The sequence below is a fragment of the Caretta caretta genome, chromosome 16, assembly GCF_965140235.1.
Source record: "Caretta caretta isolate rCarCar2 chromosome 16, rCarCar1.hap1, whole genome shotgun sequence".
NCBI classification, from domain to species: domain Eukaryota; kingdom Metazoa; phylum Chordata; order Testudines; family Cheloniidae; genus Caretta; species Caretta caretta.
This window is the reverse complement of record NC_134221.1, coordinates 19488822-19515111: the sequence shown is the minus strand read 5'-3', so window position 1 is coordinate 19515111 and position 26290 is coordinate 19488822. Positions and strand designations below refer to the sequence as shown.

The 26290-nt window shown below is 48.2% G+C and overlaps 1 long non-coding RNA gene across 2 annotated transcripts; it reads left to right on the top strand.

The window, feature by feature from the left end:
- The first annotated feature begins 1421 nt into the window (after positions 1–1421).
- LOC125623651 (uncharacterized) lies at positions 1422–24649 on the top strand. Of its 2 annotated transcripts, none has more exons than XR_007353070.2 (3): positions 1422–2137; positions 22841–23132; positions 24279–24649. It is a non-coding gene; the product is annotated as an uncharacterized LOC125623651 (long non-coding RNA). The 2 variants fall into 2 exon arrangements; XR_012665244.1 differs by lacking the exon at positions 1422–2137 and adding an exon at positions 18964–19052.
- The last annotated feature ends 1641 nt before the right edge of the window (positions 24650–26290 follow it).

Here is a 26290-nt window from a genome sequence, read left to right as displayed (position 1 = left end):
ATCCGCAAACTTTATTAGCACACTCCCACTTTTTGTGCCAAGGTCAGTAATAAAAAGATTAAATAAGGTTGGTCCCAAAACCGATCCCTGAGGAATTCCACTGGTAACCTCCCTCCAGCCTGACAGTTCACCTTTCAGTGTGACCCGCTGTAGTCTCCCCTTTAACCAATTCCTTATCCACCATTCAATTTTCATATTGATCCCCATATTGACTCCTTAGAAGTCAAAGGGATTTATCCTGAGAACGTGCTCAAAACTTTTATTTGCCCTGATGACTTTACTGACAATGTCCTGACAACTTATTGGAAAATCAACCAGAACACTAAGTGGGAAATCCCCATCTGTGGAGACAGCCAGCATAAGGCTTACAGAACATTTATGTCCCACTTCAACACTCAAAATAGGGTGTAACTGGCACCTGGACCTTGGGCTAGCTCTGCACAGGGATGAGTTTCGCCTAAGGAACCAATACCTCAGCCTTTCCTCTTCTGCACTTGAGCAAAGCGCTGTTGACTTCAAGTGAGGCTGGAGCACATGTAAAGAGCTCATGATCTGGCCCATTAGGAGGGCTTCAGAGTCCCTTTATTTGAAGAAAAATGATGCGCTGCCTGAGACCAATCGTCAGGGATCCTCAGGTACCTTGCAAACATTAATTTACCAGGGCTCTCATCTGCACTCCTCTCTCTCTCTCTCTCTCTCTGTCTTAGTGTGCCACCCATCACTGTGGCATCTGAGTGCCTTCCATGAAAAACCAAGAGCAGTAGCAAAGTCCCCAGTGGAGTTCATAGAATCAGAGAAGATCAGGGTTGGAAGAGACCTCAGGAGGCCATCTAGTCCAATCCCCTGTGCAAAGCAGGACCAACCCCAACTAAATCATCCCAATTCTCTGGCACTTTGCTCTTGATGGGGTCAGAACTCTGTTTCAGTTAGGTTTCTGGGGGTAGGGTGGAGGGTTTGGTGCCTCCTGACTCAGGCAATATGTCCACTGAAATCAGGAGCTGCATTACTATTGGTTTTGTGGATTTGGGGTTTTCTCCTGCTGCATAATCTCCAACCCACTGGCTTATATGCTTCCCTTGTTCCCAGCATGCCTTGCCCCAGATACTACAAATGGATGCCCGGAGGACTACATTTCCCAGCCTGCCTTGCTTTGTGGTTGAGAGGGAGAGAGAGATTGAGAATGGCTTGAGCCATCCTGAGCCACCATGGTCCCGCCACCATTGAGGGGAGTTCCAGGCAACCCCTGCTTATGGAGCTGCAGCCTCAGGCAGCCTTAAGCCACAACTGCTTCACAGAGATGGAGGCCTCCCACTCAGTGACCAGCCACCTTCCCTATTCCAGGAACGTTTTTACAGGTAACCCTGGACCAGGTGAGTGGGTTCTAGAGGGTTTCTCTTACAAGCTGCAGAGGATCTGTACACTTCGTTATAGAGGAGTTAAGATAAAAATTGTAGCGAGAACTTCTAATGTCTGGTCTCATCAGCCATAGAGCTGGGTGACCCACAGAACAACGGGCCCCCTTTCTGGTAAAATTTGCCCAAAAAATAAATCCTGCTTTTTGACCAGTGGTAGTTGGCCAGAAGCAGAAGCATTGACATGGGGGCTGTGTTCAAATCTATCCTCTGCTATTGTGCTTCACACCAGCTAAGGATATGCCCCCTAGGACTTCTGGCAAGTTCCAGCCTGAGAAGAAACAGTCCTCTCTCCACTGCTTCCATTCCTATGGGATCATTAGCCTGATCTGAAATCCATAGAGGTTGGACACTACTCCGAACCAAACCTTCAAACCAGCCTTTCTGAGGTTCACCCACTACTGAAAATCCACCAGAAGGAGTCAGGTCTGCATCAAGCAGAATGCTTTAGAAGTTGCTTGGAGGTTAAAGTTTAACTCCTAGTTCTAAATATCAAACCAGAATCTGAATTCCAGTTTCACTGCTGGCTTCTTTCTGTAAACTTTGCCAAAACAACTCCCCTCCCCCACAGCAGGATCTGAACACCCCATCAGGTTGGTGAGAAATTCAACGTCTACCTCTGGATCTGAATTATGCAGTCCAAGCCCAGATCTTCAGGAAATATTGCAATGACCAGTGCAGACAACACCACTGCCAATAAGTGGTGCTGTATCTTTATCTGAATAGTAAGTTGTCTTGTTTTTGGGGGTGATTGGTGGAGGGCTGGGGAGAAGCAGAAGTTAAGTCCTGCCTGTGTGTGCTGGAGTTGTCACTTGCAGCATTCCAACAAATCCTTTTTTCTGTAAGCGAGGACTACTGTGACTGAAGTGGAAGAAATATTGCTGAACTCAATGTGAAAAGTTCCCAAGCTAGTCTTTGTATCCGTGTGTTTATTAGCCTGATTTTAAAGCTCATCTGAGTGAATGCAGCATTTATCATCCCTGGGGTTTTACCCTTCCATTCATGGTAAAGTATTTTCATATCAAACCTGAACTTTTAACCCTTTTGGGCAGGTCAGTGAGGCCAGGCACAAGAGGTCAAACTTTGTCCTGTGGTTGCTGAGAGCTGTTCGCAAACGTTACCATCTTTAAAATGAAGGTTTAGAAATACCTCACTATTTTAAAAGGTTAAAAGTTGGAAGCTTGTTAAGGAAACTCTGTATTGTCTCGGGCACAGTCTGAATTTCAATCTGCCTTCAGATTTTAAAAAAGCAGTTCAGACAGAACAAGAGATGCTTGTTTCCCCCCATTTCCAAACCTGCATGCTAAGTCATGCTCTGCACCAGGCTAAAATGAATATGTATATTTCAGTGACTTAAAGAGAAGGTAATCAATTTGCTGATCTGAAAGCAGTGGGCACTGAGCTTTTCCAAAACGCGCTCTTTCAAGTCAAATCAATTATTAGAAACAAGGGCTGTTATGAGGTCAGGGCTTCCTGAATACCCAGCACATTTCTGAATAGATCACAGCCTTTATGGTACCTTGTTCAATTAGTAAAATATCGATCGGCAAAGTACTGTGAAGGTTATTACAAAAGTTAGCTTTCAACAAGGAGCAAAATCCTGAACTCCTTCCACAGGAGTAAGGACAGGGTAAAGCCTCAGAAATTGGCCCTGGAGTTGTAACATTTGTACTTGATTTCAGTGTATGTACAAGTGAGGGATCACTAGAGCTGGTGTAGCATGGACAAGTGTGCCATTTTCCCGACTGCATATCTATTGGACCTGCTCCTTGTTGCCTGGTCCTAGGTTTCTCTTGAACAGAGGCTGAGTATCCTGCCAGTCTGTGCAGTGGTTGTGGACAAACAACCCATCTGAAAAGCTGGTTGCATTTTTTTTTTTTTTAATTTTGACAGGGGAAAAGGAGAAAAAAAGGGGGGAAATTTGGAGAACATTTTCAGGATGCATCTTTCACGTGTTTTGACCAGCTCTATGCAAGGAACTAGGATAAGATTTACAAACCCATTCTGCTTCTAATCTAAAGGGAATGTGAAACCACAGTGGTTGCCATTAAAAAGTCAACGTTTACCAAGTTGCCACATAGCAGCAGCTGAGATACTGCCATATCCTCCACCCGGTCCTTAAAATAGGAAGTCACTATTATGTTGTAGATGCTACTGTGTGGGAACAGGGGAGAAATGCTAATTTTTAGCACCTTTAAATTGGGATTTCAATGCCTTTGAGTGGTGCCTCACTACAGCTCTCTAAGGAAGCGTAGCAGGGCATGGCAGGGACCCCTTGCTCCTGCATCTTCTAGGTCCACAAAGTCACTCTGAGACACTCAGGCTAGTACCCAGTGGTGCAGTTTATTCACAGGCTTGTTCCCACCACTGTTTCGCCATGTACAGTTGACCCTTCACCATCTGCAGGCAGGAGGGAGGGGAGAGCTACTTCCCTGCTTCTACTTTTCCCTTTCTTTTTGTCTCACCCCACCCACCCCCAGCTTCCTTCCTCTGAGGCTTTTATACAGCCCCAGGTTAATGAGGCGGCAGCTGTCTCTGCTTCCCCAATTAGGGCCAGGTTATCTCTAGCCAGCTCTAATTTATTCCCCTAAATAGGAGCTGGCATGACAGAGGGCTGAATCAGCAACCCTTTGCCCAGCACCTTGTCACAGGAGGATAGTTACAGAATTATTGTCCCTATTTTACAGCTGCGGAGACTGAGGCACAGGGAGATTAAACTGGCTTCCAAAAGTCACACATTGATGGGAACAGAACTCAGGCATCCTAATGACCCATCCCCATCTCTAACCACCCTGCGCAGGGCACACAAGATGCCACCCACCAACTCAGCTCCAATTGCTCCTTTCAGACTCACAGGCTCCTCACTGAGAAAGTAAAGAGCTAGAGATGTGAGAGGCCCATGCCAGTGACAAGCCAGTGCCTCGACTGTCAGCCGTTTGTTCCAATTCCCAGTATCAACAAGAACAGCACTGGCCAAGCCTGTCCTTGGAACAACATCAGGGACAAAGTAATGATGAATATCATTGCCAATGACTTAAAGGATGACATTAGCAATAAGAAGCAAAGGAGAGATGGGAAGAGAATCTAGGCCTTTGATCCTTTCCAAGTCTCCTTTCTCAGCTGCATTATGGGTGAGGTTTGTGTGTATGTGTGTCCTTGACACTGCATTAAAGCTACAGCTGAGGCCACTATCACTTTCTTCCCAGACATTCCTCAAACACAACTGCAGACCTGACCCAGCTCTGCCCTCGGCCTTCATGTGGTGGAAACAGCTGCCGGGCCAGGGGAGTGGGGTGAGAGAAGGAGAACCCTCGCTGTTTATTTTCATTCAGAGTCATATTGTTCCCATTATTCCTGTGAATGTTCAATACTAATGAACCCCCCCACGTGTGTTTGTACAGAGGCATGTGGGTCTGTGTTTGCATGTCTGGGGGAGCATGTGGATAAAGTGCATGTGTTTCTGTGTTACAGGCAGGGTGACCTCAGAAATGTTGGGGTCTAAGTTTGTCCCGGATAAGCCTCTGTCCATTGGCAAACCAATCCAAACTCTCTGAATATGTGGGGGCTGAGACTCTCCCCAGATTGGTGCCCCCTGGGCAGCATTTCATCTGGTGACTTGGCACTTCTGGGCTCAGTACAATGTACTGAGACTGGCCCACTGGGCGGTTTCAATATGGCTTGTAAAGCACATTGAGATCCTCGTGGGGAAGGTGCTCAGGAAGGACACAGCAGGATTATTATAAGTGGATTGCTGTCCCCAACCACAGCTCAGCACAGGAAAAGTACGAAGAGCAGCAGAAAAGAGTTCCCAGGGTATTTCTACGTCACCACTGAGGAAAACCTCTGGCTCTGGGCCGAACGCAGAGATGAGGGGTGTACGTCTGGCTCCACGGTGCTCTGGGAGATCCTGCCGCACTCAGTCACCTGTCGTGCAAGGGAGTCTGAGTTCGAGGTTAAAGCAGCCCCACCTTCGTTAGCTGAGCATAGGTGTTGGTGTCTAAGGTAATGGCACGTAGACCATCTTATGCAGCACTTCCATATTGGGGCCTCCTGTCTCTCTCTTTCTCACCCCCGCCCCCAGGTTTGCTCTTTCCTGCTGCATGATAAAATAAATGGATCCTTAAGAACCCCGGGGCCCTTCCCTCCCTGCTTTCCACAGGATCGGAGTAACACCCCTTGACCTCAAATCCTGAAGTCATTGGGAGTTGTGTCCAGGTAACCCTACCCAGCCCCAGGGAAATCGAGTGGTGACTTCAGGCTCAGGCCCATGGTGAATTTCCCTAGGAAGGGCACGTTTGCTTCTCTGCATACGCTGAATGGAGAGACGTAAGCACAGGCCAGCCAGGGAAGGCAATGGGGACAGGTGCTGTCAAGCAAACAAACTGCCTGCGGCCCCTGGGCTCAGCTAAGAGCTGCAGGTAAAAAAGCAAACAGGATGTGGAGTTGCTGGGCCTGGGAACCAGATGATAAACCAGCCAGGGACAGAAGCGGAGGGGGGGTCCAGGCGATCAGCTGATCAGTACCAATGAAGGTGGCCCTCTGCCCCAGGGTGGACTGCAGTGTAGGATCATGCAGTAGTCAGCTGACATTGAAAGTCAATCCAGCTCTCCTCACTGCTACTGCTGCCCTTGGGATGCTTTCAGAGGCCACCCTTTTCCAAGGTTGCCTTCGGGAGGAGCAGCGAGAGAAGGTGTCAGCTCCAGCCAGGCATCAGCTGCAATGCACAAGGCAAAGTCATGCTAAGTAGCGAGTCATTATAAACCCGCCATTAATACTACTCCACCATTCAGCACCGGGCTGTGCACCACCAAAGCCGATGCCATCTGATGCACATTCTTCACAGAAACATTTCAGGCTATTTTCTTTCAGAAATACCCTGTGATTCTCCCCCTCCATTTCCCCCTTCCCTCCCCCCTGGCATGGTTTGTACATCCCAGAAATTCTGCAGCTTTCCCCAGGATATAAGGCAAAGGGTAAAATGGATGCAAAAACAGGCACCATTACCACCGTCCACAGTTTGTGCCATGACAGCAACTTACTCTTGAAAGTGGGCCTGTTCCAGTGCAAACGTTGCACAAAAAACACAACCAGTTTTCTTGCAAATATTTTGTGCACCTCTGCAAATTGTAGGCCTGACCCAGCGAGTCTGTTACAGGATTTGAGTCAAGCCCCATGGGAGTCAGGAGGACTCTTACCACTGACTTCCAGGATCCTTGGATCAGGCCCATGCTGAGCATCCTCATGCCTCATTGACTGAGGATCAGCACCATGGAGGACTAGGCTGGTTACCGGGAAAACCCTGGTACAGCAGAAACTATCATCCTTTTTTGCACGCAGCTGTAACACTTGCGTGTTAGTTTTTACCTTCCTTGGTGTGAATTTTATGCACTTCCTGTTCCAACAGGAAAATGACATTACCGTGTCATCCATAACACTTCCCTGCTTAAAGCAAAACACCTATTATCTTAATGAGGACTGGAAAACTCCCTTTGTTTGATAATAAGCAGCTCCAGTCATGAGAGATAGTGGGGAAGCTGATTACAGTTTGGATGGCTTCGGAAGTTATAACATTCAAAAACCAGTCGGAGAACACTTCAGTCTCTTTGGTCACTCGATTAGAGACCTAAAAGTTGCAATTCTTCAACAAAAAAACTTCAAAAACAGACTCCAACGAGAGACTGCTGCATTGGAATTAATTTGCAAACTGGATACAATTAACTTAGGCTTGAATAAAGACTGGGAGTGGATGGGTCATTACACAAAGTAAAACTATTTCCCTATGTTTATTCCCCCCCTCCCCCACTCCCCACTCTTCCTCAGACGTTCTTGTCAACTGCTGGAAATGGCCCACCTTGGTTATTACTACAAAAGGTTTCCCCCCTCTTCCCCCCGCTCTCCTGCTGGTAATAGCTCACCTTAAGTGATCACTCTCATTACAGTGTGTATGGTAACACCCATTCTTTCATGTTCTCTATGTATCTAAATCTCCCCACTGTATTTTCCACGGTATGCATCCGATGAAGTGAGCTGTAGCTCACGAAAGCTCATGCTCAAATAAATTGGTTAGTCTCTAAGGTGCCACAAGTCCTCCTTTTCTTTTTGCGGATACAGACTAACACGGCTGCTACTCTGAAACCTTTGGAAGTTTAGTAGAAGCTTATTGTAAATCAGCACAGATTAGTAAAGATACCAGCTCTAAAGATGTCAGCATACGTAATTATATGTATTCAGCCACAAAAGCAGAAAACAGCCAAAGAAAGAACTTAATTCCTGCTTCTCCAAAAGATAATGATAAACATACATGACTTGACTGGGAAACAGGTTCCGATGCAACAGATGTGTTTAAAGCTGTGATTTTCAAAGGAGCTGAAGTACAACCCCTCGTTGAATTTCAGTGGGATTTCATCACCTAATGCTCTTGGGTTTGGTTTTGTTTTTTTCCTGAAAATCCCCCCTAAACCTCTTGCAACCTCACTTACACTTGGACATTACAGGCAACTCAGTTGGTCTCTTGCAGTTGCCTAGAGATGAAAAGTAGCTACGGCTGCTACCAGCATTGCTAGGATTGAGGTTCAGGGGTTAGAGGGTGAGAGAAGAAGTCAGGGCTCAGGGTTCGGTCACGAACTCGCTACAAGACCTTAGACAAATCATCTCACCTCCCTGTGTCTCAATCTACTTGATTATAAAATGCGCCCGATAATAATGACTTACTTGACAGGGATGATGAATCTTAGGGTATGTCTACACTGCACACCTCTTGCGGGAACATGGAGGGTCTGTGTAGTTACACTTGGCAGTGAAAAGCAGGCTGCGTCCACACTGTGGGATGTAGCTACACGTTTCAGTGAAAGGCCCTGGCAGGGGGAGGCAGCGGGATAAAGCTTGTTCGCCACCAGAGCCTTTTCCCATTGCCTCCACCCTGCCAGAGGCTTTCCCTGCTGCTGGAGTCTTTCTTTATGTCAGGGTAGGACTTCCGCAGTGGGGACATGGCAGGACAGATGGGGGAGGCACTGCTTGGGCGAGTAGAGAGCGCTGCAGGGTACATACCCAGGGACATATTCACAGGGTTCAGGAGTGACTTTATTCTACTCCCCTAAAGAGGGCCTCGTCGTCAGCACTGCTCCTTAGACCTGTGCTAGGGGAGGCGAGTAGCATATGTACTCTACACACTACCAAAAGGAGAGTCAGTGTCGATGTACCTTAAAACAGTTTATGTCTGAAGTGCTTTGAAATCCCAAGAGGCAAAGCGCTGTACAAGTATAGAACAATGTCGTTACAGGCACACATGAAAACGCACGGAATGAACGTACCTTGCACACACTTCAGACCGCAAAATGACACGGCCTTCTGAACAAATCAAGGCAAAGCAACTTGAGACACGGCCTACAAATCAACTATAAGGATTGGTAGGAGGAGCCGGGAGGTCCAAGAAGCTGGCACACCAGGCCTGAGAGGAAAGTGGTTTCTCTGGCTTTGACCTCTGACAACGGAAAGCATTCCTGTCATTGCTCAGGCTCTACAACAGCTGAGAAATAGCAAGGAAAGATGAGAAATGGCCCTGGATTGCTATATAATATCCATACTAGGATGGGTTTGTAGACATATGGTACATGTAGCAGAGACGGACTGGGAACCGTTTTGTTTAACCTCTCAGCCACTCAAGTACTTGGTGAAATCACTGTTTACTGTCTCATTGTGTGCATAGCTCCCTGGAGAGGTACAGGGCTAACCTGGGGTAGGGTAGTGACTGTGAGTAGTAAAGCAAATATGAATGAGGCGTGGCAGGTGGCTGGAGATGAGCAATGCTAGCAGTGGTGGACCCAGTGCAGCAAACGGCTGGCCTGATGGAACCGACATGAAGTGCAAGGAGCAAACAGAGGGAAGAGGCAACCGTACAGCTGCAAGAAATAAATTCGCAGCAACTACAACAAATAAGGCATCTTGAAAGCAACCCAGAGGAAAGCAGAGGGGGCTGGGTGTATCACCCAGGCTATTCACGGGCATAATGGGCCAGATCCTCAGGTGATGTAAATTGGCATGGCTCCATTGAAGTCAATGGATCACTACCTATTTACAGCAGCTGAATATCTGGCCCAGGATCAGCTATTTTTTTCTTCTGAGCCCAGTGCAAACTCAAAGGCTGCAGAGGCCGGGGTATTTGCACGCTAGTTTGCCTGGTTGTGCCAAAGAGGCTGGTACGTCGCTCTCAGTCAAGGACAATTCGCTTTCCAACTACTTCAGGGCTGGTTAGTATAGGGTAAATCCTTAGCTGGTGTAAATCGGCTAATGAAGCTACCCCTGGCTGAGGAGCTGAGCGTCAATTTGCCCCATCCCTAGAGTGCTCCCTTTCTTGCAGTGAGTGCAGCTGTGAGCATGTGTCTTTTTACCCTCTGGGACACCCCATGGTCTCTCTGCTCTCACAGAGCAGGGCTGCATGATCTTTTGCTTCCAAGAGACCTTTCAGCCCTTTGGGCTGGGTTTCTGGTTGTGAGAGCACCGTGGGCTGTGATTGGTTATCTCCCGGGAGAGGTGGCTGGAGCCGTCAAGATCTGCGCTTAACAATGGTTTCCTTTCCCAGGCACCTTTTTAAAAAAAAAAAAAAAAAAATTCTTGCAGGCTTTTTACCAGCCCCTCTGTGCTTTTCCTGCCTAGCCTGGTGTGTTCCTGCCCCCACACATCTTCCTGGCCCAGCGATCGTTCACAGCCTTTCGTCCACCACTCACTGCAGAGAGGTTCCTCCCCTTAAAAGCATTTCTCCTGGGGCCCACTGTTGATTTATCCCACTGATGGTCCACCCGCGGCTCTCATTCAAGCAGCTGGGTTCCTGTGCAGTGCTCTCTGCACAGCGTGGGGCTGGAAACCCAGACAGTAACTCACTGAATCGTCCCTCCCGGGCCACGCTGGGAAATCACTCGCTGTCTCGTCCTATTGCACAACCCGAATCAAACAGACCTGTGGTCCAGACGTGTTGAAAAGGGTTACAAGTGGTGCAGTGCGAATTGGAGAGCTCACCCCGCCCCCCTCCCGAAGGAAGGGAAAGGGGACCCTGGGGGCGCGTCCAGTTGGTGCTGGGCTGTATCTGGTGTCACATATTGGGCATTGCAGTCACTTGGGCTCTGCTACTTTAAGATACATACCGGAGAACAGCTGCTGCTGAGATACTGCAGCTGCCCTCAGCAGAAAGCAAGGCTCAAACTACAGATTCCACAGACATCACGAGGACGCAGATGTGGCCACAGACTTGGAGTCTGGCATGGTGCTGTGGCCCGCATTTAATAGAAAAGACGCTGCACTTTCTCCCCCAGCTCCCTCGAGGCCTCAGTTCACAATAGGTTTTCTTTGGTTGAGGAGCGCTTCAGAGTGCCCCGCTGTGTAATTCATACATCGGCCAAACCCTAACCCTAACCTGGGGTCCGTCTCAACGCAAAACTCCACTCATTTCAGAAGCATCTAGTTGTCTCAAAATAGGCATCCCAAATCCATAGATACCCCGAACGTGTGGAGAGCTGTGAAATGATGGTTCCAATAAGCAGACTGAGGGACATCTGGGAAGAGGAATATCCTTGTGACATGTTTACCACATAAGTCCTCTCTCTAAGCAGGCTCTCTGCTGGAAGTTGACTTTTAGAAGCAAATGTGTTTTCATTAGGGATGGAACCAAGTTGCAAATTTGGGGGCAGGGCCCACAGCTGAACTTTCCTGAAGTTTGCAGGTGTTCAGACAAATTTGGCCCATTATTGAAAATGCTGCCAGCTGGGGAAGCAAGATCCTGGATGAGTTTTCCAGAGTTCGGAGTGGTTTGACCCCGCTCCCCTCTAGTGTCTAGAATTTTTATTGAAATGTGCCGTACCATTGCTGAGGTGAAGGAGTTCCCAGCAGGAAGAAGACAAGGGACTTTCCCTTCTGCCCAGCCAGCCCACCAGGCGTGAGATGTGATGCGATGGAGATTTACCATGGAGTCATCTACTTGTGGAAGATAACCTGCCCTGCTCACCTCCCAGGAACTGACTGCTGAATTATATGTTGCAGTGACACCCTGACCCTTCTGTGAGAGAAGGAGCATGTGCCCTCACTCCCTGAAACAAGGGAGCCAGAGAAAAATGGCCAGGCTACTCCTGCCCCGGAAAAGGTTTGCACAGCACAATGGGAACTCAGTTTTGGTTGAGATAACAACAGGCTTCCCTACAGCACACAGCTACTTGAGAAAGCCACTTAATTCTTCTCTGCCTGTCCTCAGGACCCACTTCTGATCCCTGCAGCAAGCTAAGTCCCTCCTCTGCAGAGACCTAACCCCCAAAGAGCTTGGTTTCCTTTCCCTCCCAGCTCCAGATCAGCCCCTCCTACCTGGAGAGAAACTTGAGAAGAGAGCTAGGTACATAGTTGGGGTCCAGATCAGAGTATCCTCCCAGTGTGGGGATGTTCCCATTTGGGTTTCTGGATTGGACCCATTGTAGAAACAAGCCAGAGCTGTGGAGTTAAGAACAGTATCCAAACTTTCCCCAAGTTTGTGTGAGTGCGTTTCAGAGCCGGGGGTCTCTAATATGCAACTGTGTGTTCCCGGGGGCAGGGACGGGGCTGCTGCTGTGTTTGGAAAGCACAGCCGGGCACTACTACAATCCAGATAACAATGATCATTGGCCTCTTATAAAAACCCAGCAACAGCAGCCAAATGCCACCAGAGCCGCTGTGCTGGCTGTGGGCTCAATCTAGCCTGGTGCTGAGCACACTGGCCCCCATCCCTTTAAACACACCAGTGGTCCCATTGACTTCAGTGGGACTATGCAGGTGCTGTGCTGGGTCAGAGTACCTTATGGAATGTTACCCTAAAAAACACGCCAAAGAGTGCCATGCATTCTGGTAAAGGAAACTGGAGTGATAGTGCGTTTCCCATTTACATGGGGCTTGATCCAGCAATCAACAAAAGTGTTGCCATTGACTTCAGTTAGTGCTGGCCCAGATTTACAGCACCTTTCCAAACATTAATCGCAAGCCAATGTCATAAAAAGCATTGCTTCAGCCACTACCAGAGTGCAGCCACTTCTGGGGCAGAACAAGTCAGCTGTTTACCACTGCACAACAATGCTCAATAACAGTTTGCCAGAGGGGAAGTGAGGAATACACATCTTGTGGCAGGAGGTTGCTTCAGGCAGGTGGAACAGAACCAGACTGGAATCTGGCCAAGTGCAGTTCTAGATTTTTAGTTGCTGTGTAGTTTGTCGCTCTTGCATTACAACGTGTAACGTGAGTTTGTTCAAATAAAAGCTGCTGTTCATCTAATCCTTATTTAAGGACTGTATATTTGTTTTGGAGTTTACTGCAGTCATCAAAGGTTAAACAGCCTGAGGTTTACCCAAGGGACAGCTGTTCTTGGCTGACCTGCTTCAGAACAAGGGGTCTAAGGGAGTGTCGGGGCATGGTGCTATCCACCGGAGAAGGATGAACGCTGCAATGACAGAAGCATTCCTGGCTACTTCTAGAACCAACCTCTGCAAGGACCAGGCAAATGAGGAAGAGAATGTATGTGAGAGTGTCCACCTGTGTTCTGGTTGGGATGGGATCAATCAGGGGTATGAAGACAGGAGGCTGGACTAGAGGAACAATGGGTCTGACCCAGTCTGGCAATTCCTAGGGTCCTTTTGGATGGAGAGAACCATCTCTTTGTGTCTTAGCCCTCCTGGCTCAGCTGTAAAATGGGGATAATAATACTGCCATGCTTTGTCTGTCTTGTCTATTTAGAGAGTGTAGCTCTTTGGGGCAGCGTCTGTCTCTCACTATGTGTGTGTACACCTCTGAGCACAAGGGTACTGGGGCACTATTGTAATAACAGTAATTAAAATAAATACATAATAACCAGGTCACAGCAAGCAAGCGGTGAATGCAGCCTTCTCCGTAAATCCACTCTGATCACCAGCCTGAGCTTTCCTGGGCTCCAAAGCGAGGCTGGCTCAGTTTGTTTCCTCCCCATCTTTCTCCGTTGTTTGGTGTAGTTTTGGCACTTCCAGGTTCCAGCCTGGCCACAGCAAAGAACATGGGAAAGGCTGTTTCCTTGGAATTTTGGGCCCGGTCAGAGCAGACGGCAACAGGGATCTTCTGGAAAAAACCCTCCTCCACACAGGAAAGCCCAAGACAATTCAGGTTTCAGAGTAGCAGCCGTCTTAGTCTGTATCCGCAAAAAGAAAAGGAGGACTTGTGGCACCTTAGAGACCTTAGAAACAAATTTATTTGAGCACAAGCTTTCGTGAGCTACAGCTCACTTCATCGGATGCATGCAGTGGAAAATAAAGTGGGGAGATTTAAGTAACTGAACACAGAACATTACCTGAGCTGTTTGGGAAATGGGAGAAGGGGAAAGATCACAAACATTTTTGGTTCCAGTTTTCACTCGTTTGTTTGTTTTCATTGAAATTTTCTCACATCTCTCCATTTTATTATTATTAGCAGCATTGTGCCAGCCATGGGTGCATCCCTGAGTTTGCTTGGTCCTGGTAGTATGAGTCATTGCAATAAACATGATCCTTCACCTAGGAGCTCCCCAGGCTGTATTTTGTACATTTCTTCAGCAAGTGCCACAAAAGGAAAATGATGCTGATTGGGGCTATAAAGTGCTATTTTCATACACACATTAAATAATCACAGCAGCATGCTCACACGCATTCACCTGTATGTGGCATGCAACCACTCCAGACCTATGCCAACACACCTGAAACCTGCCTACACTACCACACACCAGTACTCTGCATCTCTCCCTCTCCCTCACACGCAACCTCATCCCCAGATCCTACTGTGATGAGCAGGGCTTGATTCTGCATTCATTGAAGTCAGTGGCACAGGATCAGCCCTTAAAGGGTTAGTAACTAAACCTGAAACCAAGGGAATTTGCCCAATTTTGGGGATCCATAAGGAAGGTTGCCACGATGGGCCCTAATTCTCAGTTGGGGTAAACAGACACACCTCCATTGACATTAACAGGATATGCTAGTGTGATCAGATGGCAGGATGGAGTGTTTCTGTTAATTTAAAAATTAAATCCCCTCCCAGATATTTCTAAACCCTGTAAATGGGGAAATGCTGATGCTTATGCCATATACTGTCCTTTCCTAGCTGCAGAAGTCCCTGCTGACTTCAGTGGGAGTAGGAGTCAGCCCAGGATCTTGGTTTTTAAGGTCCGGTGCATGTTGTGTCTCTCTCTTTGGGAGCTGTAACATTGCACAGACATGTGGAAACATAACATCACTTCATACAAAGTGCAATATATTCTAGAAGGTTTAAGAATTGGAGCTTCAGGACACAGGGCTTGAATCTGGTCTCACTTACACTGCTGTAATGTGGCTTACTCCTTATTTACACTGGTGCAACAGGCTCTAACTTAGACTGACACTAGATCTTGCAATACAGATTGCAGCTGCAAACCAGCCAAATAGCACTGTTGCATTCACTCACCTCAAATAGTTCTCAGAACAAGAGCTTGTTATCAGCCCTTTTGGGCATTCCAGTGCAGACGGTCCCTGCTTGCAAAACAAGCAGCTTCTAAGAGGGACAAACCGTGACAGCCTGATCCCTTTGGGCATGGCAGTCCTGTGTGACTCCTGCCAAAAGCAGAGTGTTCTCATGCCCTCCTGTCCCCCGGGGAGTCACCAAGAGGCAGATGTGGCTGCTGAACCCAAGCAAAACCTGCCGGCAGGATTGACAGCCTCGGCAGCAAGGAGGTGTCCATAATTCATTCTGGCCAGCCTGAGATGCTTAGTCAATTGTTCTCAGGGTCTGTGTTTGTCACTGGGGAAGACGCCAGCGTCCTCTCTCCTCCTCGTGGGCCTCTCAGCTTTACATGTTGCAAAATGCAAGGCTTGATTATAGTCTTAAACACATCCACTGTGTATATGATGTCATCGAATGACCACGCATGCAAGCATATTATACACACGCCATTGCTCTGTGAGGTTTTATTTAAGGGGCCGTACTCATGTAAGATAAACTGGAGCCAATTCAAAGGCCTCTCTCTATTGCAATGGTTCAAGGATTCGTTTTTTAACTGAAATATTCTCTGTGTGAGTGAATTTAGTTTCATTGGTACTTGCTCTAGCGAGAGACCTGAAGACTGATGTCCTCTGTGGATATATAGAACAGAATGGGTGAGGGCGCTGCAGTCTGTCTTCATGCTGTCTTGCCAATCTGCCTCAACCTTGTCCTGGATGGACAATATTTAGGATTAATAATACTATTTAACCCTTATATAGCCCTTTCCCCATACAAACATTCACTAAATAATCCTCACAACATCCTTAGGAGGTGGGAAGAGAAGTCTCAGAATTTTGCATGGGGGAAAACTGAGGCACGAAGCGATGAAGCGATTTTTCCCAAGGCCACCGGCCGGTCAGTGGCTGAGACACGATTGCGCTAGTGGATATACAGCACTGGGGTGGGAATTAGGAGACCTGGTTTTATTACTGTCTCTGCCACTTTGACCTGCTGTGCCAGTCCACCTCTCTGTCTCTCCAGTTCCCCACCTGCTGTTTGCCTGACTTGTCCATTTATATTGTAAACTCTTCAGGGCAGGGACTATCTCTCACTATGTGTATGTAAAGCACCCAGCACCGTGGGGCCTTGATCTTAGCTAGGTTCACCAGATGCTATTGTAATATGAATACGAATAGCTTTCCCTACTCCATCAACTGTGCTGTACTCTGTGGGCAGGATAGCATAGTTCAAGCCTCAGGAGCTCACCCAGTCCTGGGCTTCTAATATGAGTCAAGCAGCCAGGTGGGCAGATAGTTGAGGGAGGTGTGGCTTCTGTGGACACCTGTGCACTGGGAACTCAGCTGAGACCCATCACACTCATTCCATAGGCCAATTTCCTGCCATGCTTGTTAAGCTAGTTACGCCAGATGCGTACCTTTTCCAAGAGACTTAGGCCCAGATTTGTAAAGGTGTTGAGATCCTTAAAGGCTCCTTTATGCCCTGGGACTTCATACTTCCTTAAACTGGCTTGAGCTAAATCAATCTCCACTCAAGTTTCATCCTAACCATGGGACACTAATCTAAACCCTTGTAGGTCTAATGTTCGCCCATTAGAAGAGCTTCTGCCCTGTGTTTGTCTATTTTCTGAGCTGGTTCAGTGGTTTGGGATCTGTTTTGTTCAAACAGAGTGTATTTTACCCTGCTGATTATGAAATACACTGTGCCCTGTTGTTAATTAGCCTAACTGCTGAGAAACTGAGATTGGTTTTTAGACTGGGGAGGGTGGGGTGCCACTCCCGCCCCACTCGATAAACCTATAAAAGAGCACATTAGTGCAAAGGCAAGGTAGAGGTCCTCATGTATAGGCTATGGGGGATGAGATGACATGACATGCAATACAGCCAGCCAGCCAGCCAGCCAAGTTCCTGTTGGGGAAGGAAAATATGCCCAAGATCAGGGAATTTACATCACAGGCAAAGATCTGTTAAACTGTCTTAGAGTTGAGTTCAGATGCTGAGGGGTTAGGAATAAGATCTTAGTGAGTAAGGGGTGGGGAATGAGGAAGACTGGGGATTTTTCCTTCAGGGAGGGAGATGGATTTAAGCCCAGACCATGAGCGTTGGGGCACTGGTTTCCTTGGCTGGGGTTCTAGAGAGGGTGATCTTCCTAGTGCTCTCTCTGGATTTGAAGTGGGATATGCTTTCAGATGCTGCCCATGGGCCCCTTCTCACACCAGGCAAGAAAGCTATCCGAATGCCAGCTCTGCCACGCCTCGTGGGCCTACAAGTGGAAAGACAAGAGTCCCTCTGGTTCTATACCTCCCATCCTTCCCGACACCAAAGAAAGGTGTTCATCTTTAGTTCCACTAAGACTTCCTCTCAACTCTGGCCGCTCCAGATGTCCCCCATCCCTTTGCTTCATTGTCATCTCTAACGTTTTCTCCCGGCTTCTATTTCCCCTTTGGCCTGTACGCCAGTGTAACATGCTGTGCGAGGGGCAGGGCAATGGGGATTCGAACCCAATATGTTTAAGGGGCAAAGCAGACATACCCAATCTGCTCCCTTCCAGGCTAACACAGCTGCAGGATAGTTTGCCATGCACTGGCTAGAGAATGGGATCCTGCATCAGTGATCTTAATGATGTATCTCACTTTCTGGGGAAGCCTTGCAAATGGTGTGTTACAGAGATGGCTTCTCAGGGTGCCCAGGACAGTGAGTCATCTTGTGATACCCCACCTCAGCAAGAGAGAGAATTATCAGCTCCCTGACTCCCCACGCCCCCCCCCCCCCCATCTGTTAGCCATCCAAACAACCGCCTCAGGGCTCTGCCAGCCCTGACCTTGCCTTGCAGGTAACAACAGATGCACTCCAGTCCCTGAGCTCCTTGAGAGCAGCCCCCTGTAGTATGGAGCCCCCGTCACTGGCCACTCTCAGAAATTACCAGGTTAGCTGTGCCCAAGGGAATAATTCACACAACTTGACTGGTACAACTCTGGATCAGATCCTTTATAACATCACTGCACCGAGACATAGTTATGATAGATCATCAATTCATCATCAAAGGCTAAGAGCGAATGACTACGGCTAATGGAAACAGCAATGGGTGCATATAACCAAAAGTACAATGTGCTTCTTAGAGTCCAAACTTAAAGTTAACAGGCTAAAACCCTTGTCTAAATCAGTTTCTCACCTAACACAATGTCCTAGCATCACCCACCAAGGTGGCGGGGATCCACCTTTCGTGAATGCAAAAGGAGCTCGCCTTTTTGCTTCCTCAGTAAAGGATCCTTTTGTTATTCCTTATATTTCTCAAAACTCAAAGTTTTGTCCCCAGAGCCAGGACAACCCTCCCCATGAGGTTCATTTCCTGCCGTGCTGGCTGCAAGTGTTCTTCACGTACTCATGTTGATTTCATATGCAAAATGGGCTTCTACTGGAGTGGTTTACAATGCTTAGTGTATGAACCTAGGCAGACAGCTGAATCTGCATCCTTTGGTCTGGCAAAACCTGGTTGTCAATTCTGCTTGGGACATAGCTTCAAAAATATATTTTCAGCACACACACACAAGTCCTTAACGTACCTCACCCATACGTACCTCTCCTAACAGTTATGGGGATCATCATGACACTAGCTTTTATTAGACACCTCATAGGACCCTTCGTGGATAAATACTATGAACGCAGCATGTTAGGCGTAGCGAGTTTGTCAGGCCTTGTAGGAGTTGCTGTTACAGAACAGTGAACGCTTTGCCAGTTGGCATTGAGGGGTTTTTAGAGTCACAGTTACACCGTGAAGAGAGAAAAAGCGAAAGTCCACCCACCTTCTCTCTCCCTCGTTCTCTGCCTAGGTACATATCTGGCCAATCTCCGTAGTATCCTGATGCCTCCCAAACTGGGAAAGAAAGCAACAAGCAAACTTTACCCGCTCTCTTTTCTCTACCTGCAGGGGGAGCTAGGAAAGGGAACTGGGTTTTTTTTTTTGTTTTTTTTTTTGGTCACCTCTTTTTCTCCCTGCTTCTTTGGCTCTCCAGCAGTCCCTTATGGGTGTGCAGCCTGCTTGGTTGCTATTGTGAGGAAGTTAAGAGGCAAAAGGCAGCTGCTTTCAGTTGCTGGCTGGAAGCGTCTGAGGAGCAAGAAAGTGCTGAATTTTCAAGGGGCCGGGATGTTTGCTAGAAACACTGGAAGGGTAAGACGCTGTTCCTGTGTGTATGGTACCTGGGCTGAGCATCTTCCCACGCTGAGGGCATTCTGGGCTGAGTGGGGCATGTTACATTAATGTAGCAGCAGGGCTGGCAGGCCAAAGCTAAGACCCCACATCTGACCAGAGCCCTGGAACTCTGGGCAAGTTTCGATCTTGATCAGAACTTTGCAGCTGTTTCCTTGGGCTGACCCAAAATTCCAGGCCTCACTCCCAGGTTTGCAGAAGTTTGGATACGGATGTGGATCCAAAGGTTCCTGCTCTCTCTCATCTCCAGTTAAAATGAAAAGCATTACAGGCTGAAAGGGGAAAACCTCACAGTGTTTCGGCGTGCAACCCTGCCGTGGGTGGGGGAAAGGAACGTTCAATCACATGCTGAATGGGAAGACGTTGAAAGGAAATGAAAGTGAGATATATCTCCCTTTTTCTTTTGTTAGTATCTTTCTCTTTTGCTGTTGTGCTTTCCGTATGCAAAGAGCAGCTCTCTACTGGTTTGGGGGAGAGAATTCTGACTAAGCAAAATACCCAAGAAAGAAAGAACGCAGAGTGTATGAGACTCCGTCTCAAACAGCCGTCACGAATTCATGCCCAGCACTGCCCCGCCCCTCTACTCACATGACTGAAAGGTGCAGTTCTTGGAAAAAGGAACCATAACTTGCCCCGTATACTGTACCCCATGCTTACCCTCCCTTCCCATCTGATAAACACCAGGGATCCTTTTAGAGCTCCTTTCTCTCGCAGGTTTGCATCATTTCAAATTTTTTCTTCCTGATGCTAAACTCATGGGGGAATTAAAAAAAAAAAAAAATCTCTGTGCGCTCTGTTCTTTTCAAGGGGTTATTGAGTCCATGGGACTTAATGCGGTGTGTCTCCTTCAAAAGCCCCTTTTGGCTGGCAAGGTGGCATGTGTTTAATGGGGCTTCTCAAAGGCTTGGCTTAATGTGGATTAGGTCACGGAAGCTCTGGCGCTGAACAGAAGGGGCTGTTCTGAACGGTCAGGCAGAGGCGAATGTGTCTCAGAGCTGAGCAAAACTGTACGAGACTCGGAAAAGAAAGAAAGAGATGTGGAATCGTAGAAATCAGCGATGAGCATCCCACAAGCTCATCTAGTCAGTCCCCCATCAGGGCAGGAATGTTCAGAACATTTGCAAGGGCTAATACAGTATCAAATGGACCGACCAGGAGGGCGCTTCCTCCATGTCCTTTGGGAGTCTAATCTGCAGTCTAAAACATGTCACTCTCAGGAACTTTTTCATTAGACAGCCTTTATTACCCTTCCCTTAACATCTGTATTATTGTCACTCCCTTAATCACATCTCATTGCTCCTAGTAATTGCTCTAGGTGCCACGCTACGCAATTCCTCCCTGTCCTGGACATTGGCAAAGATGTAACTGAATGCTAAATGACCCTCTTTAACATAACCAGGAAGATCGTCCTGCAGGGGGAGATCCTTTACTAATACGCAGAAAACACCCTGAATCAGTTTACACCATTACTACAACTCCCCTTTTTTCTCTTGGATCGCTGTCCGTTTTGTAATTTATGTTCCTGTTCTTTTCTGCAGTGGCAACAGGTTCCCTTCCCCCTCCTGCTTCTACAAGGGATGTTTACTTCAGGGGATGTGCCCAGTCAGTGACATTTCAGACCCAGCTTCTAGATCCAGATTTTTTTTTTTTTTAAATAGAGCTTTATTTCCCCCTCAACAATAAATAGATTCTGGTGGGAACAGAAGAGCACAAGCCTGTTTTTGGCACTGGGCTAGGAAACCGCGCTCTGCTCCCTGAATGAAGGAAGGTGGTTGAACTGGAACAGATGTGGGCTCCCCATGGAAGGATATTGCACACATTATCTCCGCAGAGACAACATTTTTATTCTGAGCTTTCCCAGATTCCTTTTCAAAGCGGCTGTATATTGTGCTATTGAACTGTGTCCACCAGGAAATGTGCGTAATATTCTGAGCAGGAACTTTTCATGGGATCGTATAAAAGCATACATTCCCCCCCCCCCATGCCTTATCCCTACGTCTAATTATAACCATATTTCCACAGACTTATGAAAGCCACAACCGGCTGCGGGATCGCAATGCACCTTCCTGCTCAACCCCAACCCAAAAGGCCATCAACAGCCCCCTGATTACAGTGCTGAGGGCTCGGTGCGATGAGAAAGAGACTGGATCCTTAGGCTTCCAACACGCACATGAGCCTGTGGAAAATCAGTTTTCCTTATTTCATGTCTTGGTGCAGCCTTCAGTCCAGCCACTACCAAATGCATCTTTCTGGCCCTAACGTGAGCTGGCATGAGGGATTTATTCAGGCTGCCCAGAGAGGAGAGGGCTGCGTGGGAAGATGGCAGAAGGGGAAGCTACTCACCACAGGGATGCCTAGTAGGGATGGGTTTGTGCACGGACTGATGGACTCAGATGTCTAGGGACCTGGGAGTCTTTTCTCATGGGGCCTAGCACTCATCTCTCCTTAAGAGGTCCCTGCAGCCTTCACCTCAATTTTCATAAGTGCTTTAAGTCACCTCTTTGGGGAAAGGGGTGGAATCAGGTGAACTAATTGCCCAGTTTGTGTATTTTAAGGTGATATGTTTGCATCATTTCCCTTATCAGACTGGGAAGCTGCTGGTAGCTGGATCACCTCCCGAGCGAGTGTTTAGTAGAGTTGGGTCCTGAGTCATGAAATCCAGACCTGGGCCCAACCCCCCGCCCCAAAAGTCAATGGAAACTCTGTATCAGCATTCTGATTCAGATCCGATACGACAGCGAGGAGCAGCAGTGTGAGATAAGATAGATCAGTCTCTTATTGACACGGGTCTGAGATACAAACTTCAGCCCTGGATCCCGACCGTGGTCCAGACCTCCCCCGTGTTCGGTGCAGGAGGCTTGGAACTGGTGATCGAGTTTGGGCCCCTCTCTGGTGCACACATGAATGAGCGAGGCCTGGAGAACAAAGGGTGGCTGCTGATGTGCACGCACGCAGTTTAATATTAACTTCGGCAACGCACATCCCAGGGGAATCGGGCGCAGGCACCTGAGCCTGCCTCTGCCACCTGCTTTCAAAGCTTTTTTTATGGCCTTTTTACTCGGGGTTAAAGATAAAGAGATGGGAGATCCATGACCCCAGGAGAAAACTCGGCTGTGTGAGAAAATCAAGCATTGCTCCTGCCTGTGCGGTACTTGCTTTGTGGGGAAACAGCCTCCAGAGCTGTCAAGCCATCACTTCTCACTAGCTCTACACCCAGAACCTGCTACCTGGGAGACCTGGAGCAGAACTCACGTCTTGTGGCATTTGCTGACACCATTCTGTTCAATAGCTTTAAATCACAGGCAAGCTTACAGGACTTTGAAACCAGGACTACAGGCAGTGAATGCTGCCAAGCTGGGGTATAGCAGCTTGCCTCTTTCAAAGCACCACACCTGGGTCTATGTCCTTCCGACTGACCCCAGTGTCTTGTGCTTTGTTTTGTCGGTTGGGTGTGGACCAATTGCTCCACTATTCTGTCATGCTAACGACTTATTATTATTTCTCTGCCTCGCTGACTCAAAGATGTATGGGAGAAGGCAGGGAAACCCAGGTCTTCAAAACTGTCTCTGCAGCAAGCCATAATAATCCCAAAGGAAAAACAGCTCCAGAGCTGGGATTGTGATTGGTTATTTTCTAAAGAGGCTGGGTGACAGCTGGTTAGTCTCTGCCACGCACAATTCAGCGAAAGAATAACCTCGTTTGTCTGTAATAAAACAATACGAAGAAAATAACCCTTTGAATTTCCATAGGTCAGTTCAGCTGAAGACCTGCAAGAGGTTGGCAAGGTTTAATGGAGCCGCACTGCGCGCCAGGGCAGTCGGATAGCTACCACCCTCACTTAGAGATGGGCAGACTGAGCACTGAGAAGCAAAGTGCCTTGTCCAAGTTCTCTCTCTGGCCTCGTCCACCAAACAAACTTTTATAGCCCGGCTTCACAGCTGGTCGTACAAATGCCTGCACCCTGTCTACACTACAGCTCCTTCGCGGCTCACGTGACTGGCAGCGAATTACAGCTACCAAGCTTGCCAGCAGAGGCAGCTGGTAAGTCAAGGCCAGAGCGCAGAGTAGTACCCCGGTCCCCTGTCTCTGCTCTAACTACTAGGCAATATACCTCGCCTTCAGCAGCTGGTAATGGGCTCTAGTTACTATACAAAGAAAGGAACAAGCTACTGGAGGATAGAGAGACGCACAGGGTCACTCAGTCCTTTGTCTGTCTCCCTCAGCTGTGCCCAAATTTTGGCCAGGTATGGGCAGTTACATTTACTACCATTCCCAGTGATTATCCATCAGAGCTTTAAATCCCTCTATGCTACCTTCCTTGGCTCTCCCTTCTACTCTGCTGAGCCTCTGCTGGGAGGGGGTTTCTCTGCTATCCAGCCTAACTCACTTGGACTCCAGTTCTATCACCCGTGTCCGCCTTCAGCTGGTCATCTGGGGCCTGATTTGAAGAGCATTGTCATTAACGGGAGTTCTTCAGGTCAGACCCCAAGGCCTGCAAGGTTCTTGAACCAAAGACGGTCGCCTCGCCTCGTGGCTTATCTGGCTGCAGAACAGGCTGAAAGTCTGGGCTCGGGAGCCCCAACTCCAGCCATGGCAGCCCCAGGGCTAGTCCCTGGCATCTGCAGTGAAACCAGTCAACCCACTGCTGGCACTGCTGTGCTCATCCCGGGTTCAAGCAGGGGTTCGCTGCACCACTGCAATAGCAGCATTGCTTGTCTATGTGAGGGTGTCACCAGGGCAACCCCCCCCCCCCCCCGGTGTGATTTGCCTCAGACGTTGGGCCCCATTTCTGCCGGGGACAGGAACATCCCCAGCACCACGCTAGGTTCCAGATGGGGGTCTGACAAGTGCCCTGCTTGGTGACAGTAGTCTCTCTGTTGGTTTGTGCTTCGCCCCGTGCTGATACATGGCAGTACCTTGCTGGCCCTTTGTTTCATCACTGCCATGTCCTGGCTGGCTGGTTCGATGATTCGTGATTGGGAGCTAGCTGGGGCGGCTCGTAGACTAGCCAGCCGGGGTCCCAAGAGAAGTGGCCGAAAACCCATCCCAGCTCCCCACCCTTGGGAGCTCAGGGCAGATCCTCAGCGGGGCTCTGGGGCACAGCTCTGTCGCAGTCAGGGGAGCCAAGTTGATTGACGCCAGCTGGGATTTGGCGTTATGAGTTCCTAACCCTCCCCTTCCTTCCAGGAGAGTTCCCATTGAGCAGGATGACATGGCTCACCCTTTGCCCCTGCCGGACGTTTCCCCAGCCCAGGAAGCATGAGGCTGATCTGGAATATGGTACTGTTCGCAGAAGCCTTGCCCAGGACTTGGCCTCTGGGCAGGTAGTGGAGGGGGCGAAGAATGGGCCTGTGGACACATCAGGCTGCCACAAGCACCCGTCCTGCACCATGCAACAAGGAGCATTGGATTAGAGGAGTTGTAGACCTACCTATTCTAGCACTGAATGCACCCGTCTGCCAGCACAGAGTGCATCCCTTCCAGCAGGAAGTATCAGCTGTTAAACTTATATTACGCTTTGTATTAGCCCAAAAGACCAGATTAAAGTACTAAAGTTAGTGCATTTCCCATTTATTACCCCTATGATTTACTATCTAAATATTGATAACAGCTGAATACATTGCTCACAGGTGCAGCTCATTGGGCCTCCACGCCTCCCTGCCTCTGAGATGCCAGATCTCAGCCAAGCCCAGTCAAACTCTCCCATGGGATGGGCTCCGTGCCCTGCCCCCATGCCACCTTGTGCTCCCCAACTTTGGCAGTGCATGGCTTCACCCTTAGCCCAGCAGGATGACACAAGTGACTTTTTAACCTCTCGACCTTTCTCGTGACTGTTTGGAATCGTCTCCTGTGCAGAAAGGGGAAGGAAGCATCTCTGTTTCCCCAGCAAGACTCGGTAACCTAGCCCCGAAGGTCAAGTGTATTTTGAAAAGTTGTGTGCAGCTTTTCTCTGCTTGCAAAACTCTTGACCTCTTACGAAAGGCCCTTGTCTTGCAAAACTGATGGGTTTTGGGAAACCTGCTGGATATCAAAAGGGAACTCACAGGTCAACGTGAGTTGTCTGATCAGTGTGGTCTAGTGACTAAAGGAGGTGAATGAGAGTCAGGACTTCAGGGTTCTGTCTCCAGTTCTGCTACTATCTGCAGTGCCTCAGTTTCTCCATCTGTGAAATTGGGATAACAATACCTGCCTCCCAGGGGGAAGACTCAATTAATTAATATGCGTAAAGTGCTTGCAAATTCTCAATGCCTGTCCATGGTACTTACCTGGGCCCCATTGCTGTAGCTGTAATAGCTAGGCACCTCACAATATTTTTTATATTTCTCCTCACAACTCCTCTGTGAGGCAGGGCAGTGTAGTTATCCCTGTCTTACAGATGGGGAAACTGAGGCACAGAGTCGCCAAGTGACTTTCTCAAGGTCACACAGAATGTCTGTCTGTGGCAGAGCAGGAACGTGACCCCAGGTCCTAGGCTAATACTGTAACCATTAGACCATCTGAGTACTCATCAGCATCAGCCTGCTGCAGAGAATTATATCCCCTCGTCTTATGTGTGGGCTGAGTGAGAACTGAGTCAGACTAGCACCTTCTGGTCTATCATTCTAAACTCCTCCCCCTCCCCCCCGCTCCTGTAGAGATTATTTGAGATGGGACCATGTTGCTAAACCTAAAATGTTTAGCTTTAACTATGTCTAGTTGTGTCTCTTGCCTAATTCATTTTTCTCTGATGTTAGGGTAACGGCACTGATTTATCTCCGTTCCCACACCTCTCCCATCTCCAATTCATTCCAAGTGTCATTCACTTCCCAATAATTGTTCTAGCTTCCAAAGGCAACTGGAAAAGGATAATTTCTTGTCATTCTTGCATCTCTGTGTTTTTGCCATGAAAGAACGATTTTTGCTACACAGGCTGGATTTCTGTGCCGATGTTACCACTTTGGACAAAAATCCAAAAAGCATTCTCCTCCAAGCCAGCAGAATTCATTTATTTTAAATGTGGAAAAACTGCTTCGACTGGTGAAAATATATTTCACCTAGGACACAAATTGCAAAACATTTAGGAACTTGATGCAATGAACTGGTTATAGTGTGTGTGTCTGTGTGTGACTGCTGGATAAAATCAGAATTGTATGGCTGTGTGTCATAGGTCCTGTACTGCTTTGAGCAGAAGGTGATTCTCCTTCAGGAGCACAGCTTTT